Source organism: Scyliorhinus canicula, chromosome 21 (genome assembly GCF_902713615.1).
Source record: "Scyliorhinus canicula chromosome 21, sScyCan1.1, whole genome shotgun sequence".
In the NCBI taxonomy this organism is placed as follows: Eukaryota; Metazoa; Chordata; class Chondrichthyes; order Carcharhiniformes; family Scyliorhinidae; genus Scyliorhinus; species Scyliorhinus canicula.
Window position 1 is genome coordinate 42,936,947 of NC_052166.1, and position 20,004 is coordinate 42,956,950.

Consider the following 20,004-nt stretch of genomic DNA (forward strand, 5'->3'; position numbering starts at 1 on the left):
TCCTTCTGCCCCCACCTGTTCGAACAGGATTCTTTTCTCTCTAATCTCTGCCCAGACCCTGAAAGATTGTTCTGTGCAGACTTGAACTCATCATCGCTGTTAAGACTTTTGATTATCCACTCCCTTTTGCACAAAAGAATAGGGCCACGCTATGAATAACAATAATCTTTATTACTGTCACAAGTAATCTTACATTAACACTGCTATGAAGTTACTGTGAATATCCCCTAGTCGGCACACTCCATCACCTGCTCGGGTACACTGAGGGGGAATTCAGAATGTCCAAGTTACCTAACAGCACATCTTTTGGGACTTGTGGGAGGAAACCAGAGCACCCGGAGGAAACCCACGCAGACACGGGGAGAACGTGCAGACTCTGCACAGTCTGTCACCCAAGCCGGGAATCAAACCTGGGATCCTGGCGCTGTGAAGCAACAGTGCTAACCATTATGCTACTGAATATGCAATGATCCTTCAATTTACGGACAAGAGGCCATCAGACTCTGTAATGGGCTAATGGTTGGTCAGACCAGATTGGATCTTGAGTGAATCACCCTTGGCTGAACAGGGCTATCCAGTTTATTCCCGTTAACGAGTTGAAGTCTGAATGGGACAGTGTCTCTCAGGCCAGGTGTGGGGTGTACTAGATTTTTACCCTCAGGTTGTTAACCCCTCACGTTTTTTGTTACAACTTGTTAGACATCAAACCCTTCAAATCCAAACCCAAAGGAAATCAGGAGCCCATATCACTTTAAATTTAGTGTCTCGGCGCATGCGCACTGCAGCAGAGGGGTTGATAGTGGGCGCAGGCGCACTGCCCGGGAAGGTTTGGTGGGGCCGCAGGCGCACGGCCCTGGGACGGTCTGGGTGGCGGCGCAGACGCACTTCCGGGAAAGGTTTGGTGGGGGCGCAGGCGCCGTTCGGGGGAAGGTTTGGTGGGGGCGCAGGCGCAGTTCGGGGGAAGGTTTGGTGACGGCGCAGGCGCACTGCGCGGGGAAGGTCTGGTGGGGGCGCAGGCGCAGTTCGGGGGAAGGTCTGGTGGGGGCGCAGGCGCACTGCCCGGGGAAGGTCTGGTGGGTGCGCAGGCGCAGTTCGGGGGAAGGTCTGGTGGGGGCGCAGGCGCACTGCCCGGGGGGCCCGTAAGGGTGCGAATGACGTCGCTGGGAAGCTGCAGCGGGTAAGAGAGGCTCCGCCGCTTGTTTACTTTTTTACACAGCGAAGCTGATCTCCAACCCCGGAGCCCGAAAACGGAGACCGGCTCTGCCCCGAAAGCAGGAGGGAGCATCGACCAGGTCCCGACTTGTTCTGTCCCTGTCTCTGCTCAGGCGGAGCGAGGCCCTGGCGGCTCCGTCCAGCCTCGCACCGGGGCTCTGCGATGCCGAGGTGGGCGAGATGTCTGCTCAGTCCCGCTGCTGCTGGAGGGTCGGTCGGTGGGAGGGCGGGAGAGCCCGGGTCACCCACCCCGGCCCTGCGCATGTCATTTTAACAGTAATGGTAATTGGAGAACGTCGAAGATCCCCCTGTCCTCCCTGTGCCCCGCGCCCCCCTCGCCCCCTGTGCTTTCCCCCAGCCCTCCTGTGCCCCCTGCCCTCCTGTGCCCAAGCCCTCCTATGTCCCCTGCCAACTCTGGCTGCCCCCTCCTGTCTCCTCCCATGCCCCCGTGCCCTGTCCCACCCCTACCCCCTGTGCCCTGTCCTACCCCTACCCCCTGTGCCCTGTCCCTACCCCCTGTGCCCTGTCCCTACCCCCTGTGCCCCGTCCCTACCCCCTGTGCCCCGTCCCACCCCTACCCCCTGTGCCCTGTCCCACGCCTACCCCCTGTGTCCTGTCCCACCCCTACCCCCCGTGCCCTGTCCCACCCCTACCCCCGTGCCCCGTCCCACCCCTTGCCCCGTCCCACCCCTTGCCCCGTCCCACCCCTACCCCCGTGCCCCGTCCCACCCCTACCCCCGTGCCCCGTCCCACCCCTACCCCCGTGCCCCGTCCCACCCCTACCCCCGTGCCCCGTCCCACCCCTACCCCCGTGCCCCGTCCCACCCCTACCCCCGTGCCCCGTCCCACCCCTACCCCGTGCCCCGTCCCACCCCTACCCCGTGCCCTGTCCCACCCCTACCCCGTGCCCTGTCCCACCCCTTCCATGCCCAGTCCCACCCCTTCCATGCCCCCTCCCACCCCTTCCATGCCCCCTCCCACCCCTTCCATGCCCCCTCCCACCCCTTCCATGCCCCCTCCCACCCCTTCCATGCCCCCTCCCACCCCTTCCATGCCCCCTCCCACCCCTTCCATGCCCCCTCCCACCCCTTCCATGCCCCCTCCCATGCCTTCCATGCCCCCTCCCACCCCTTCCATGCCCCCTCCCACCCCTTCCATGCCCCCCCACCCCTTCCATGCCCCCTCCACCCCTTCCATGCCCCCTCCACCCCTTCCATGCCCCCTCCCACCCCTTCCATGCCCCCTCCCACCCCTTCCATGCCCCCTCCCACCCCTTCCATGCCCCCTCCCACCCCTTCCATGCCCCCTCCCACCCCTTCCATGCCCCCTCCCACCCCTTCCATGCCCCCTCCCACCCCTTCCATGCCCCCTCCCCTTCCATGCCCCCTCCCACCCCTTCCATGCCCCCTCCCACCCCTTCCATGCCCCCTCCCACCCCTTCCATGCCCCCTCCCACCCCTTCCATGCCCCCCCACCCCTTCCATGCCCCCTCCCACCCCTTCCATGCCCCCTCCCACTTCCACTCCTCCAACTGTCCCCATGTGCCCCTTCCTCTGCCCCTTGTTCCCCCTTCCACTGTCCCCTTGTGCCCCCTTCCACTGTCCCCTTGTGCCCCCTTCCACTGTCCCCTTGTGCCCCCTTCCACTGTCCCCTTGTGCCCCCTTCCACTGTCCCCTTGTGCCCCCTTCCACTGTCCCCTTGTGCCCCCTTCCACTGCCCCCTTGTGCCTTCTTCCACTGCCCTTTGTGCCTTCTTCCACTGCCCCTTGTGCCTTCTTCCACTGCCCCCTTGTGCTTTCTTCCACTGCCCCCTTGTGTCTTCTTCCACTGTTCCCTCGTGCTCTCTTCCACTGCTCCTTCGTGCTCTCTTCCATAGCTCCCTTGTGCTCTCTTCCATTGCTCCCTCGTGCCCCCATCCACTGCTCCCTTGTACCCCCTTCCACTGCTTCCTCATGCCCCCTCCCAGTGCCCCCTCCCACTGCCCCCTCGTGCCCCCTCCCACTGCCCTCTCGTGCCCCCTCCCACTGCCCTCTCGTGCCCCCTCCCACTGCCCTCTCATGCCCCCTCCCACTGCCCTCTCGTGCCCCCTCCCACTGCCCTCTCGTGCCCCCTTCCACTGCCCTCTCGTGCCCCCTCCCACTGCCCTCTCGTGCCCCCTCCCACTGCCCTCTCGTGCCCCCTCCCACTGCCCTCTCGTGCCCCCTCCCACTGCCCTCTCGTGCCCCCTCCCACTGCCCTCTCGTGCCCCCTCCCACTGCCCTCTCGTGCCCCCTCCCACTGCCCTCTCGTGCCCCCTCCACTGCCCTCTCGTGCCCCCTCCCACTGCCCTCTCGTGCCCCCTCCCACTGCCCTCTCGTGCCCCCTCCCACTGCCCTCTCGTGCCCCCCTCCCACTGCCCTCTCGTGCCCCCTCCCACTGCCCCCTCGTGGCCCCTCCCACTGCCCCCTCGTGGCCCCTTCCACTGCCCTCTTGTGGCCCTTCCCATTGCCCCATCCCACTGCCCTCCCCTGCCATTTCCTGTGCCACCTTCTCCTTCTCCCCCCCCCCCCTCCCCCCCTCCCCCCCTCCCCCCCCCCCCCCCCCTCCCCCCTCCCCTCCCCAATCATCCTCCCAACCCCCTCGGTGCTCTCAGGGGAAATATAGCCTTATAAACCTTTCACATTTTTGAAGATCTTTATACTAATGGTAGTATTTAAAAGAATTGTGTGGAATGTACGACGCTTTGTTTTTGTGGTTGTCCGTGCAAGTGAAAGTCATTTTTCCTTTATTCTGGCCTACATAATCCAGTCCAATTCTGGGCAAGTTTCTGCATTGATTATGAATGTGTGGAATATAACAGGACTACAGCTCCCAGCTTGCTCTGCTGGCTGTCTCTAATAGGCAGCACTTGGATATTTCAAAGAGAAATTGATTTAGTTACTTGCTAATCGATGTTTTGCTGTCTTTGTTGGCTGTTATCTTCACAGATGTTTCATCCTGATTTTTCAGGGTCTGTATTTTTTTGTTCCGTTCCACATCACTGTTTTGTTTTCATGATTCTTTCCTATTGGCTAACAATGATGTAAGGGGGTCAGTATTTGCATCTCAGTTTTCAGATTGTTTAAGACCTGCTGTATGCTGAAAGCATGCTCGGCATTCCATGATTTGGAATAACTGTATAATAAATTAAATATGTAGCTGAAATTAGCCAGCAAAGTTTCATTTTACCTGAGAGTGCTGGGGGATCTGATACCATAGCTTTATTTGTACAGTGTGAGATGCCACCATTAACAATGTGAGGGTGTAGTCCTCCTGGTTAAAATGATCAATTGTTGTATTAAGTTTATGGATAAAACGTTTGGATTGGCGACAGAATAATATACTGCAAGAGGATGTAACTATTTTAAGTTTTTTTCTATAAATTCTTGGATATCTGGAAAACTAACAACTGGCTATTCTGTGGAAATTAAAATCACATTTACATTTCAGTATTTTTGATTGAAACCTAATAATTTAAATCTTAGGATGGGAATAGAGGGATACGGACCTAGGATGGGAATAGAGGGATACGGACCTAGGATGGGAATAGAGGGATACAGACCCAGGAAGTGTAGAAGATTTTAGTTTAGACGGGAAGCATGGTCGGCACATGTTTGGAGGGCCGAAGGGCCCGTTCCTGTGCTGTACTTTTCTTTGTTCTTTGTTCTTTCTTGATACCAAATGTGAATGTCTTGTTTATATTTCTCCGAGCTTTCTGTTTTAACCAGGCCTAAGGAAAAATGCCTAAAACCACGGGTGGGATTCTCTCATCACTGATGCCGGAATCACATTTGGCGATCGGCAGGAGAATCCCTGTTTACGTCGGAATTGGGGGGGGGGGGGGGGGGGGGGGGGGGGGGTGGCACCGTTTTTGCATTGCTCCACCACCTCAAAAATGGCGTGCTCGGGGAGTATGCCGCACACCCTATGGACTGGCTCAGGACGTCACCTGCAGCCATCCCTCGATGGGCTGAGTCTCCGATGGCATGGGACATGTGTGACCATGGTTCGGGGACCTCGCGTGGTGGCTGCGGAGAGTCCAGCGCCGCCACAGTTGGGATCGGAGTTGTTCCGCTGGCAGGGGGTATTCGGCAGGGACGACTGGTGGGGGGTGGTCTGGGGTTGGCAAAGCAGGTTACAGGGGGCAGTTTTTGGCAGACTGGGTCTGCGCACGGCTGGCGCCATGTTGCATTGCATTGCGTAGCCGCTGCCGTGTGCATGCGCGGCCACGGACCCGGCCATTCTCCGGCCGTATCCGCAGGTAAAGCCAGGGGCTTTATGCTGCGCATCTGCTAGCTCCCAACTGGACGGAGGATCGGTGTGGGGGATCCGGCTTTCTGATCGTAAGACCAGACCGATCTTCCGGACGTAGCCGCAGAATCGGAGAATCCAGCCCCATGTATTTTCCTCAGGACGATAAATATGTTGGGTGACAATTTCAACCTGTGCCTGAAATAGACCCAACATGGATAAGGCATCTGAGATGCCCCATGATTTAGCTGTGCTGGTTGCCTGATTTATAAGGTGGGAGACAGAAGACTGGTCATCATAATTGTCTCATTGTTGATGGAAATTTTGTTTTAAGTGGTAACTATTGATTTATTGCCAGATATTTTGTCAGATGTGTATTTATACAATATTGGGTGTATTTCATTTCTTCTATCATTTGTTATAATTGGTTAGAGACTGTAAACATTTGAAAAGAAATCTTGGTTTTATCCAATAAAACTTTATTTAAGATTTTACATTTAAAAACAAACTTTTGTAAATAATTAAGCGAAACAAGTGCTATTATATTACCCTATGTAGTTATGAACCATATTGTTATACACTCAGGTTTATTTCTTACACCCCCCCCCCCCCCGCCCTCCTCCAAGTCCTTCGGAGAATTCTCCTTAGTTCCAGGTATTCTCAGAGGTAAAGCAGTACTATATATTGATTGTGGAGGCCTCAGTCCCTTGTTCTGGTTCCTTTTCTAGTACTTCCAAGCTAATTTGCTGGGCCTACAGTAGATTCTCCTACTAGCTTCAAACTGGGCAAGCTTCCAGTTTCTCACTATTGAAACTTCAAACTAAGACTAAGCATCACCTGCCTTCCATGTGGTCAATGACAAAGTTAGTGTTTTATTTGGCTTACAGAGTAGGTCTGTCGAACTTCTGTGTGAGCTGCAAAACCTGGGCACGGTAGCACAGTGGGTAGCACAGTTGCCTCAGCGCCAGGGTCTCTGGTTCGATTCCCGGTTTGAATAACAGTCTGCGGAGTTTGCATGTTCTCCCCGTGCCTGCGTGGGTTTGCTCCGGGTGCTCCGGTTTCTCCTGCAAGTTCCGAAAGACGTACTTGGGTGAATTGGATATTCTGAATTTTCCCTCCGTGTACCCGAAAAGGCGTTGGAGTGCAGCAATTAGGGGATTTTCACAGTACTTCATTGCAGTGTTAATGTAAGACTACTTGTGATACTAATAAAGATTATTATTATTAATGAAACCAAAGTTTCAAACTGCAACAAAAAATCTTTCCCAGTGAGCACCTGGATAAACTGAAGCCAGAGAGCCTCCCTAAGCTCCACCCATACATGGCAATGTAGCCTGCTCTGGGCTATCCTCAAACTGACTTTATTCCCGAGTTACAACTTCTCCAGCTAAGTCAGCCCACCTGCTGTTTTATAGTTCTACCTCTTTTGTTATGACTCAATTAATAAACAAACATGGGTAACCTTTAGAACTTCCATTTCTTTTAGATGTTCTGGCAGTTACTAAGACCCAGCATTTTAACTACCCTTGCAATAATAACCTTCCCAGAACTAAACAGTCCCTCAAAAAGAATTAACATGACGATGAAGTAAATATTGTATTTGTAGCACAGTTGCAATTCTTGTTGGAATTTGCCAATTTGATAATGGCTTATAACGATGTTGGGGATAATTAGCCAAATTTTATCTAATTGTAAAGAATTTACAATGAATATTGATAATTGTAAAGTGTTAATAGGTTCTTAATTTTTGGGGGGCTGAATGAGACATTGATATTTGATGAAGAGTATGCTTCTTGCTTATATGATACAAATAGCAGGATGAGGATCTTTTGATTTTAATGTGAAACCGCTTATTTAAGAGGTAAAAGTACTTAAAGCTCTAATCTGAGAGTGCAGAATTTTAATGTTCCAATGTACCACCTTGTAATTTGGAAACATGCAAGTTTACCTCTGTTAGCACTCGGGAATCTCTGGTCTCAGTTGCTCTGTTCGAGGAAGTACTAAAGAGAGGCCAACAGCTTCCAAATAATTAGAGTGAAAGTTGGAAAATCAGCAGATGAGCTTACTCACTCTGTTATTAACTGGGTGCAGGCTTCTATTGATAATACCTTGCAGTAGGTTACCTAATGTGGTTTCGGACAAAGTGGTGTTTCAATTATGAAACAGAGATTTAAAATTTAACTCCATTTAAAATAAATTTGTACAATTAATGAATATGCTACTTCACAAAATGTATGTGAAGTACGGATAAAGAAAATTGCTTGGATGCTAAAATTTATTCCCTGTAAAGTGCTGTCTGTATACCTATGGAAATTTAGAGCATGCAGAACAGGTTTATTCATTTTGCTTGGATGCTAAAATTTGTTCCCTGTAAAGTGCTGTCTGTATACCTGTGGAAATTCAGAGCATGTAGAACAGGTTAATTCATTTTGCAATGCGTATGTAGTCAGATTATTAGCAATATCGAAGGCAGTTCAACAGGATAGTTTAGGAAAGTATTTTTTGTTTGTGGTTGGTATGTTTCTCAATTAGGTAAATTAATTTTCATTATTCTTTTGAGTGTATATTTTCTCTATAGCACTCAGGTTATTTATATTTCCTGCTCTCTTTTGGTGGCATAGTCTATTTTCTCTCTTGGTATAGTAAATCAAAATTACCACCTTATCAACAGAACAATATTTATTTTGATTTTCTTGACATATATGAGTGCATCACCATGGCTCACTGGTAACTTGCCTTGGAGTTAGGAGGCTGTTGGTTCACTCACCCACTCACGGGACTTCACCTAATTCACAGTGACACTTCAATGCAGCAATAATGGGGCACTAACCTGTTGGAGGTGCTGTCTTTGGATGGAATGTCAAAACCTAAATCTTGCTTGCTTCTAAGGTGGATGAAAAATATCCCTATGGCATTATTGAAGAAAAACTGGTGAGTTCTTCCTGGTGCGTTGGCAATATTTATTACGCACCGGTATTAATAGTCATTATCCAAACCTTGCTGCTGTTGGTGTTCAAATTGTGTACAACAATTACAATTTTTCAAAAAGTGCTCTACATAAGTGGCTGTGAAGTGCTTTGGGATGCACAAAGTTATTTCTCTCTTTGTGATTGATTGGGATTGACAATAATATTTTTATCCAGTTTCTCAAATACTAACTATGCTCCGAGACCTCTTTCATGTGTGTCAGCTGATTATATGAACATAATCTAACTAAATGTATTTTAAAATTTTGTAAAGTGTCTTTATTATTGGTATCTATCAAGCTTTAGTGAAGGGAGAATTACTTTTAGCATTTTTCATCAAAAAAAGAGTTACTTTGTTTATAAATATGGCAAGTTTGTTCTAGATTTCAGGTCCCTGAAGTTCAACACTCCTTTTAATGACTAGGTTGGGCAGGTATTACTCAAACCTGTTGGTATGTATTTGAAAACCTGTGAAATGTTTGTGAGTAGAACTTAATGCAAACCAGAAATCCAGACAACCTTGAACAAGAGCAGCTTGGTTTTTGCTTCACTTGTGAACGTGCTTTTACTCATTGAGGTTCTGATTTATAGCTGTCAATATCACTCCAGTACCTTTCCCTTAATTCTGATTCTTACCCTGTATGTTAGTGTGTTTGTGGAGTTATCAACAATGGTGGGCATCACAGCTCTCTCTGATCCTGTCCCATTGTCCACACATGCAGACTTTTCTGGGAGCGGTAAATAAATAGGAACCCTAGCTTCAAAGTACAACGTCACCTGTAGAGCTCTGAGCCCCAACTGCAGCTTGACTGAGATCTGATAATCCAGTTTGGACAAGTGCCCTAGCTAGGTGTGGAAATTTTGGGTGGGCTCAGTGTATACTGGATAAGCAGGCAGTGACCAAAGTTCTGACAACGTAGCAAACAATTTGAATTGCAAAGCATTTAAATTTTATGAAAGAGATCAAGTATATGAAGCCCTCAGTAAATGCACCTGTCTGATTTAAGCTGTTCTCTTATTTGGAGACAGGAAGGGGTTGCGGCAGTTTTTTGTGCACCTCAAGTTGATGGGATGTTAATGAGCTGTATATTGGCGTGCTTTCACTCATTTGGATTGCAGCCTGTTCGTTTTTGCAGTCATACTACAACATGTAGTCTGGAGTGCCAGCATTCTACTTTCCCACTTCATAACCTTCAGTAGTCGCAATTGCAAGCTGTGAACTCCCTAAGTCATGGTCACTTGCTTATTTTTGCCCTACACGGTAATGCAAATTACCCTGATTGATATATATGCAAAGTATTGTAAATGCTAGAAATAAGAATGGGAAGTGCTGCAAACATTCAGGTCAGATAGCATCTGCGGAGAGAGGGAGGTAGGGTTAATTATGTGGGTCTTATGATTCTTGTATTTTTACTAATGATTACATTCCATTCCTGGGATTTGTATTGTCATTATGTAACCCGTATCCCATAGCAACAGTTCCCTCTTGCACTGGCATATTTTTGTAATGGGCACTTTACTTTCTGCTCTTTGCTCCATCAAGTGAGAGACGTGACATTAGCCATCTGTAAATTTGACCATTTTTCAGAGAGATTGAAATCTAAATCAGTCTCGTAAATATCTTTTCCATGTTTAACAAAAGTCATTGAAGTCAAGTAAAATATTTTGTAAAGTAAGAGGAACAAAAGTAAAGTTGGCATTCAGTTGCAGGAATAGAATTGTGCTGGTTCTAGTGACAATGATTATTTTGAAACACTCACATTTAGGGGCAGCAGGGTAGCATGGTGGTTAGCATAAATGCTTCACAGCTCCAGGGTCCCAGGTTCGATTCCCGGCTGGGTCACTGTCTGTGTGGAGTCTGCACGTCCTCCCCCTGTGTGCGTGGGTTTCCTCCGGGTGCTCCGGTTTCCTCCCACAGTCCAAAGATGTGCGGGTTAGGTGGATTGGCCATGCTAAATTGCCCGTAGTTTGCTAATAAAAGTAAGGTTAAGGAGGAGGTTGTTGGGTTACGGGTATAGGGTGGATACGTGGGTTTGAGTAGGGTGATCATGGCTCGGCACAACATTGAGGGCCGAAGGGCCTGTTCTGTGATGTACTGTTCTATGTTCTATTTATTTAGCAGCTTTCATGACCTCAGGATTTCCCCACAATGCTATAGTCAATTAAGTACTTTTGGAGAGCAGTCACTGTTGTAAGAAGCACGCCAGCCAATTTGAGGACAGCAAGCTCACACAAACCGCAGTAAGGTAATAACCATATAATTTGTTTGAGGAATAAATATTAGCCGGGACATTGCGATAACTTTTCCTGCTGCTTTTTGAAACACTGCCATGGAATGTATTGCATCCATCTGAAAGAGCAGACAGAATCTTAGTTTCGCATCTCATCTGAAAGGCAACACATCCACCAGTGTGGCACTCCCCCTGCGCTGCACTGTTACATTGACCTAGATTTTTGTGTTCAGGTTCTGAGATAGGACTTTAACCCACAACCTTCTGACTTGCTACTGAGTATGCTACCAAATCAGCCTCAGCTAATATGGTCACAGTAAACTAATTTCTGTCTTCAGAATAATCATTTTCGATAGAATTAAATTGCAATTCTTCATCACTTTGCAATTGTTATACACAAGTACTTTAATGCAGGGTGGCATGGCGGCGCAGTGGTTAGCACTGCTGCCTCACAGCACCGAGGACCCGGGTTCTATCCCGGCCCGGGTGACTGTGGAATTTGCATTCCCTCTGTGTCTGAATGGGTCTCACCCCCCACAACCCAAAGATGTGCAGGGTAAATGACTTGACCACGCTTAATTGCCCTTGAATTGGATACTCTAAATGTATTTTAAAAAACAAGTACTTAATGCACAGATCTTCCTCTTTCATGATGGCTCCTGGAAAAGGAAGGAGGGGAGGAGTGAAGGAAGGGATCTCAATCACCTGAAAAAGTCCGATCTCTCAAAGAATGAAAGATTCTGCTTAAATTTCTGAAGTGCTCAGGAGGTGTATTGAATGTGTTTAGTTTTAAAATATTGTTTGATGCTGCACTGGACTTAATCTCTATGATGCTAAACTGAACTGGTGGGCCTCTTCTGCACTGCATTATTCTGTGAGATGGCTTGCACTAATGTTTTTAATTTGATCCTGAATGTGTCTAAAGTTATACTGTCATCTTTGTGTTACGGTAAAAAGGAAACCGATTTTCAGTGTTGGTGTAGTTGCACCCTTGGTTTATGGCTAGAATTTAAACTTCCAAAACATTATACCAGTTACTTCACTGTAACAATGAGTTTCAAAGTTTTGAAACTTGTTGTGCTTTGCTTTGTTCCGCCAATTTAGTTTTTTGCTGGTAAAATGTGACTTCTTCATGAGGACAGAGTCAGCGGAGCTCAGTCCTGTTCATGATATTTCGGCAAGTGGTGTACCTTTGAATAAAGTTGCTGGACAGTGATCAGAAAAAGGGACCTTGAATTTTTCATACTTCCTGGAATTTGGTACGCCAAATCAATTGTTACAACACCCTGGGCTAGGACGTGGTCAATTCCAGCCTCCCTTGACTGGGAGTCATAACATAAGTGAATTAGCCAATAATTCTTATAAATCTTTCGAGATCTTTGGCCCTAAACTACCCCAGTGGCTTACATACACCAGATTTGTAAGTAAAAACAATAACTATTTATTTACAACAAAAGATTTAAAACATAGAATAATGACATGTTCAACTGTTTCTTTCCTCTTTGACCATCCCACTCTCTACCCAAGCACATATAAGATAGGTGCACACAGAGTAAGGGAAAGGGGCAAAATGATAGCGATTTAAAATATGGGAGTCAGAGAGATGTGATCTTTATTGCTGATAATGATGTCCTTGTAGTCGGTCATCTTCTCGGGACGCAGAGTGTTGGAAACCACCAGTTGGATTGGATCTTCCTGCTGCTTTAAGTGGCTGTGGAGAGAAAGGCCTGTTCTTCTTCAGGAGCTTAGAAGTTCTTAGGAGAGAGAGAGAAATAAGACCTGTGGGTCTTCTACCATCTTAATAAAAAAAATGTGCTTCACTCTACAAAATGGAGCCTGTCTGAGTTCGGCGGAACATTATGGAACACCATCACCAATCATTATTGAGAGCCAGTCACGTCCTGGGAAAGCGAAGTAGCTGATTGGCTGTCAGCCAAGTCCATCAAAACATATCCTCACTGGACCAAACCAAATAGCGCAACTCACCGGGGGTGTTCTAAAGTCAGACCAAATAGCACACCTGCTGGGGGCTGTCCCGTTTTGTTAAAAAAATTTAAAGTGCAGTCCATCCGAAAGGCATAAATCTTAGCAACTGTTCAGGCACAAAAGGTATAATAGCAAAGAATAACAGAAAAATGAAGGGAAAACAGGAGGGAATCCTGGTTTAAATAGGAGGATCCTTACATACCTCCCCGTTAAAACAATGAAATGTCAGGACATGGAAGTTTCATTATGAGGTAAGGAAGGCATACGACACCAACACATACCTACCTAAATTAGCCCTCATTATACAAGTCCCATTTCTCTCCTGTACATTAGCAATCACACACGTGACAGGATCAGCTATTATGTTATCCGTTCCAGGAATATGTACAATTTTCACATTGAACTGTTGCAACAAAAAAAAACTCCAACAAACTCCTGACTAATAAGGGGATCAGGAGTTATGGGGAGAAGGCAGGAAATTGGGATAAGAAACATACCAGTCATGGATGGGCCGAATGGCCTAATTCTGCTCCAATGTCTTATGGTCTATGGTCTCAAACAATTTTTTTTGTTCCGTGTTTAAATGTGTCTATAAATGCAATGGAAAAACAGCTTGGAAAAGTCCAGAGCAGCCAGCACCAACTCGTCCTCCAACATGGCCGTGGATCTCCCAGACACTCCTTTGTGTTCTGTGGATCACAATGGTTTTGCTTGTTTCTGCAACATGTCCAATATACATTGTTCCTCAGTCTCCAACTGACCCATCTCTATGGTTTTAGACAAGACGCACGTGGCCTCCGTGGTTTAAAGGATTTGAGGTCCATACCATGGGTAGTTAACAGAGTGCCCACTGGTGTTTCCCTACAATCATCGATCAATTAGTGACCGGTCTTTTTGGTAACATCTATTTATCATTACTTCATAGTCCAAATTGAAATCAAAGTCAAGACTCTCATCCGACTCTTCCTCCTTGCCATCATTCCTGCAACAACTATTTACCATTACCTCATAATTGGAACCGAAATTGAAGTCAAAACTTTCGTCGGACTCTTCCCCTCTACCACCACTCCTGTAAAAACTGTTTACCATGACCACATAATCAAAGTCAAGACCCTTGTCTGATTGTTCATCCTTGGGGTCACCTTCGATCCTAAACCGCACAGGGGCTGTTCATTACCACTGTCGTTTGACATGTGATCAACAGGTGTCAACATCTCTTTCACTGAGTTGTCAGCTGCCCAATGGGCTTTCCTAACTCCCACATGCCCTACTGTTGACATCTCATGTGCTGACTGCAGTACCTCTTTCGTACTCTCTGTAATCGTGGGTGGCTACCACCTTCACTCCCGCTAAATCATTCCGTAAAAGTAAGTTGACTCCTTAGACTGAAAATTCCTTAACCACGCCAACAGCTACTGGACCTGACACTAAATCACACACCAATTGCACTTTATGTAATAAAACTGGCATACAACTTCCACCTATCCCACTCACAAATATCTCAGCTTCCACTGAGCTTCCTGGCGGGAAAGCCAAATCCTTCTCCAGCACTCAAGTCTGAGTAGCCCCTGTATCTCTTAAAATTGTTATGGGTGTGGCTACTTCTGTTGAGGAAAATGGGGTGACCTTCCCCTTATGCACAAAACTGACATCTCTCATTTGCCTCATGCCACACACCTACTTTCACAGCAGTGTTCACCTCCGGTCTCCTGAGTACAGTTAACATTGCAGTCTGTGCTGTAGTATTCGCCACTTTTGCTCCCTTTTCAGAATCCTCCCTATAAATCCCCACAAGTCCCATGGGCTTTCCTTGCAGCTTCCAACATGCTGAACGAATGTTTCCCATCTTATTACAATGGTAGCACCTAGGCTTTCAAGTCTCACTTCCACCCCCAGTATCTTCCATTCTGACCTGAGGAGATCTCTAGGCCTTCCCAGATATCCATTCTCTACCTTGGCTACCTGCTGTCCACTCATTCTCCCACTTCCTATCCTTTTCGAAATTATGGGGGTGATGGAGCTAAAGTTTAAATTTACGGAATAGCTCATAATCGTCAGCCTTAATTGCCGCTTGCCCAGCAGTTTGTACCCTGTGGTCTTCAACATGTGTTCTTATTATAAAAGATAAAGAATTCTTAAACTCTTCTAAGAGAATGACCCCTCTTAGAGCCTCCTAGCTAGTCTCAACTCCCAGTGCTCGTACCCATCTATTAAAATTGTTCTGCTTAACCCTTTCAAGATCTGTCCTGGCATCTCAAATTCCAAATTGTTTGCCAATATGCCTCAGGAACCAATTCGTATGCATCCGGAATAGCCCTTTTCACCGCCTCATAATCCTGAGACTCCTGCTCTGACAAGACAGCATAAACTTCTATGCCTGTTCCATTAATTTACTCTGCACCGGTAATGACCATTTTACTGCCACTCCATTTGGGTTTCTATTTCCTCGAAAGCCCTAAAGAATGTTTCTACTTCTCTTTGAATTTTGGGAGAGCCTGTATAAATGTAAATATTTCACCACTGGTTCTAGGACGAGACACCTCTGTGCACTCTGGCAGCTGAAGACTAACTTCTAGTACCCTAAGCTGGAAATCTCTCTCCCTTTTTCTTTTTCTCTTTCTTCTCTCTCCATTTCCATCTCAATTGCCTTTTGCTTAATCTCCATTTCTTTCTGCTTCATCTCCACTTCTAATCTTTTTAATTCCCTTTCTGCAATAAACTGTTTAAATAAAAATACCCCATTGTCCTATATTTATTCTTTCATGGGTTGTGGGTATTGCTGACAATGCTGATTTGTTGCTCATCTCTAATTGCCCTCCGACTGTGTGATTTGCTAGACCATTTCAAAGAGTAATTAAAAGTCACATGTATGTCAGACAAGGTAAGTAAGGATGGAAGATTTCCTTCCCTAAAGGATGCTCGTAAGCCAGATGGGTTTTTGCAACAATCAACTTTATCCTGTGATACTTCATGGTCTCTGTTATTGAGACTGGCTTTTTAAAAATATAAATTGAGTACCCAATTTATTTTTTCCAATTAAGGGGCAATTTAGCATGGCCAATCCACCTACACCGCACATCTTTGGGTTGTGGGAGTGAAACCCACACAAGCACTGGGAGAATGTGCAAACTCCACACGGACAGTGACCCAGAGTCAGGATCGAACCTGGGACCTCTGTGCCGTGAGGCAGCAGTGCTAACCATTGGGCCACGTGCTGCCCAGAGACTGGCTTTTAATCCCCGATTTTATAAACTGAATTTAAGTTGCCATGGTGGAATTTGAAGCCGATCTCAGAGCATTAGTCCAGTGACATTATCACTATGCCATGAGAGGTGCAAAAGGTATCATTATTTGTAAGGCAATCAGTCACATTTGCTGCTGATATACAAGATAGATTTTTAGCTTGTACTTAAAATGAATTTGATCGGCTGGCTGTTTATATGTCCTGATTCATTTCCAAATAGGCTAAGCAACAACCGCTATCTAAGCCTTAATATAGAATTGTTAAATGAAATGAAAATCACTTCTTGTCACGAGTAGGCTTCAATGAAGTTACTGTGAAAAGCCCCTAGTCGCCACATTCCGGCGCCTATTCGGGGAGGCTGGTACGCATCCCACCACATGAATAATTGTGAGACATATATCTTCCATGAAACATATCAGAACTTTGCTCAAAACACACAGTAGCCAGCAGGGGCCACTCTTACCAGGGTCACCGAGTCCAACTATTGTTCTGACTCTTGTCCATGATCTTTCTGTTGAAGTTAGTTTCGAATAATTGAATGGCTGTTTTTGCATGATAAGCATTTCGCTGAACGTGAAGGGTTGTGGTACTATGGATAAGTTCAGATGATGGGAATGCAATATTTAGCCTCTGACTTCCAAAAGATCTTCTGTCGAATTGTTTTTAACTTCTAAGTTTATCAAGCTGCAGTGTTTGTCATCTTTGCGCTGTGACTTTTTGAAGTGTAGCCAAAATGGATGACTGGAAATGTTGTCTCCTCCCCATGCATTTCTTTTCATAACAAACTCCAGTGGAATTAAATAAATATCCTGTCTGTGACACTTCATTCCGCTTTATAATGACTCGATCATTTTTTTTTAAAAAGCTACTGTAATTTTGAATGATTGATGATATTGGTAGGAGCGGTTGAAGGTGGTTTGGCCGGCTGCTATTCACTTTCTTTGGTGTGTCTGTGGTGGAGAGAACACAATTTTTAAAAATTAGACCAATTACTTGGAATTATTAAGTGACAATAACTCCACCATAATAAAAATATAATCATAACATAATAGCCGTGTGGATTTGGTTGCTTCAAAGAAAGAAAGCATTGTGTGATGAATAAAACCTGTTTAACTTGTATGACTATCAGTTTGGTTAGGTATATTGCTGGAATATTGTCAGGGCCTTTGCTTTATTCACAGGCTACAGCTGTTTCTTGATGTCATGTGGAGTGAATCAAATTGGCTGAAGACTGATGACTTCATTTTTAAAAAGCTGAAATTTGACCTCTTTATTTCCATTCTCTGATTTAAAATTTTGGAAAATTTGAAGGACCTACAGAGTAAACGGAACTAATATTCATATTATTCATATTATTGATGCAAACATCATGTGGAATTTGTAATTGGCATGTTGTACATGTCTTCCCTTTTATGAAACATTTAGACAGGGTCACAGGCATTTGCGTTTGCATGAAGATTGAAGAAGCACCTTTTTGGAAGGTGCTGTTCAAGGAGGCTTGGTGAGTTGCTACAGTGCATCTTGTAGATGGTACACACTGCTGCCACTCTGCCAGTGGAAGGGGTGCCAATCAAGTCGGCTGCTTTGTCCTGGATGACATTGAGCTTTCTTGTGCTGTTGGAGCTGCACTCATCTAGGCAAGTAAAAAATATTCCATCACTCCTGACTTGAGCCTTGTAGATTGTAGACAGGCTTTGGTGAGTTAGGGGGCGAGTTACTCGCTGCACAATTCACAGCCTCTGACCTGCTGCTGTAGCCATAGCATTTATGCTGGTCCAGTTGTGTTTCTGGTCAAAGGTAATACCCAGGATGTTGACAGTGGGCAATGCAGTGATGGTAATATATATTGTTTGAAATGGTCATTGCCCTACACTTGTGTGGTCTGAATGTTACTTGCCACTTATGTTGTCCAGGTATTGTTGCATATGGGCATGGACTGCTTCAGTATCTGAGGAGTCACAAATGGTGCTGAACATTGTGCATTCATCACTGAAAACCATAACTTCTGACCTTATGATGGAGAGAAGGTCATTGATGCAGCTGAAGATGGCTGGGCATTGGGAAATAACCTACAGTAATGTCTTGGGACTGAGATGATTGATCTCTGACAACTATGACTATCTCCCTTTGTGCTGGATATGACTCCACCCAATGGAATGTGTGTATCTCTCTTCTCCCCCCTTCCTAATGACTTAGTTCTGCAGGGGTAGCAATGCTGGAAAAGCTTGGCTAGGGGTGTGACAGGTTCTGGAGCACAAGTTGTCACTACAGTTGCTGGAATATTGTCAGGGTCCATAGCCTTTGCTTTATTCACTGGCTTCAGCTGTTTCTTGATGACATGTGGAGTGAATTGAATTGGCTGAAGACTGGTGAATTCAGCAGGAGGTTGAGGTGGATCATCCATTCGGCACTTCTGTTGGAGTTGATTGCAAATGATTTAGCCTCTCTTAGGCACTGCTGTTGTCCTGGGATTTCCCACCATTGACGATGGAGATATTTATGGAGCTGCCCCCTCCTGTCAAAGGTAGATGTTTGTCATTGTTGGAGGCCAGACTGATGATATCACTGCTGACATTCCTCAAGGAAGTGCCTTAGGCCCAACCATGTTCAACTTCATCAGTGACATTGTTTTTTTTACACCACAATATGAACATTACTGGCAACGCCAGCATTAATTGCCCATCACTAATTTCCCTTAAGGAGGTGGCGATGAGTTGACACTTTGGACTGCTGCATCCCGTTTGGTGTTGTGCATCCAGTGCTGTGAGGGAGAGAGTTCCAGGATTTTGACCCAACAACTGTGAAGGAACGCCGATTTATAGTTCCAAGTCAGAATGGTGTGTGACTTGTGAAACTTGGAGTTGGCGGTGTTCGCATGCATCTACTGCACTTGTTGTCCAAGGCAAGTAGAGGTCGTGGGTTTGAAGGAGGTTTGGTGAGTTTTTACAGTGCATTTTGTAAATGGTTCACACTGCTGCAGCTGTGTATGGTGGTGAAGGGAGTGAATATTTCAAGTGGGGGATTGGGGTGCTGACCACGCAGGTTGCATTGCCCTGGATGGTGGCAAGCGTCTTGAATGTTGTTAAAGCTACGCTCATCGGGCAAGTGGAGAATGTTCCATCACACTCCTGACCTGCACCTTCATGGTGGAGATACCTTGGGAGTCACAAGGTGAGTTACTTGCTGCTGAATTCCCGTCCTCTGACACCCATTCCTATAGCCACAGTGTTTATATGGATCGGTGGTGACCCTGAGAACTTTGTTTGAGTGCTGAGCATGATGTTGAAATCATGGGATGATGGTCATTGTCTGGCATTTGCGTGGTGCAATGTTATTTGCCATTATCAGCCGAAGCCTGAATGTTGTCCATGTGTTCAGCATCTTGGGAGTCACAAATTCTACTGATCGTGACAAGTAAAAGTTACCACTTTTGACGTTGTGATGGAAGGAAGGTCATCGATGAAGCAGCTATTGATGGTGTGCTTAGGATACTGTCCTGAGAAACTCCTGCTGCAATGTCCTCAACAACCACAACTATCTTCCTTTGTGCAGATGTGAGTCTAACTAATGGGAAGTCTTCCCCTGATTCCCTTTTATTCAATTATGCTGGGGCTTTATGAATGTCATGCTTGATCAAATGCTGTCTTGATGTGAAGGGCAGTTAATCTCTCCTCTCTCTGGATTTGTGACCATGTTTGGACCAAGGCTACAATGAAGTCTGGGGTCAAGTACTGCTAGTAGAATCCAAACTGAGCAGACTTTTGCTGAGTAAGTACTGCTTGATAGCACGGTCACTGTTACCTTCCATCATGATTGAGAGAAGACTGATGGGGTAATAATTAGCCGGATTGGATTTGCCCTGCATTTTGTGGGCAGGACGTAGCTGTTTAGTTTTCTACTTTGTTGTGTAGATACCATCATAATGTCAGAAGTGGAATGTTTACAGCTGATTATAAAGTGTTTTGTTCCTTTGCAACTCTTTGTCTAATAAAGTAGGCCATGCCCACATGCAGCATGAGCTGGCAAGTAACAAGTTGCCATTCATGTGGTAGGCAATGATTATCTCCAATGTGTAAGCCGAACAGGCACCTGAATGT

The 20,004-nt window shown here is 46.3% G+C and overlaps 1 protein-coding gene across 3 annotated transcripts in view; it reads left to right on the plus strand.

The window, feature by feature from the left end:
* Positions 1 to 1,095: 1,095 nt before the first annotated feature.
* The window catches only part of LOC119955671 (rab GTPase-activating protein 1), a 223,105-nt gene continuing 204,196 nt past the window's right edge, over positions 1,096 to 20,004 (plus strand). For 2 of the 3 annotated variants that reach the window (XM_038782106.1, XM_038782110.1), the window contains exon 1: positions 1,096 to 1,177. The gene's annotated coding sequence lies outside the window, so the exon portion shown is untranslated. Of the gene's footprint in view, positions 1,178 to 1,262; positions 1,384 to 20,004 lie in introns of those variants that run through there. The other variant, XM_038782109.1, reaches the window with a different exon arrangement.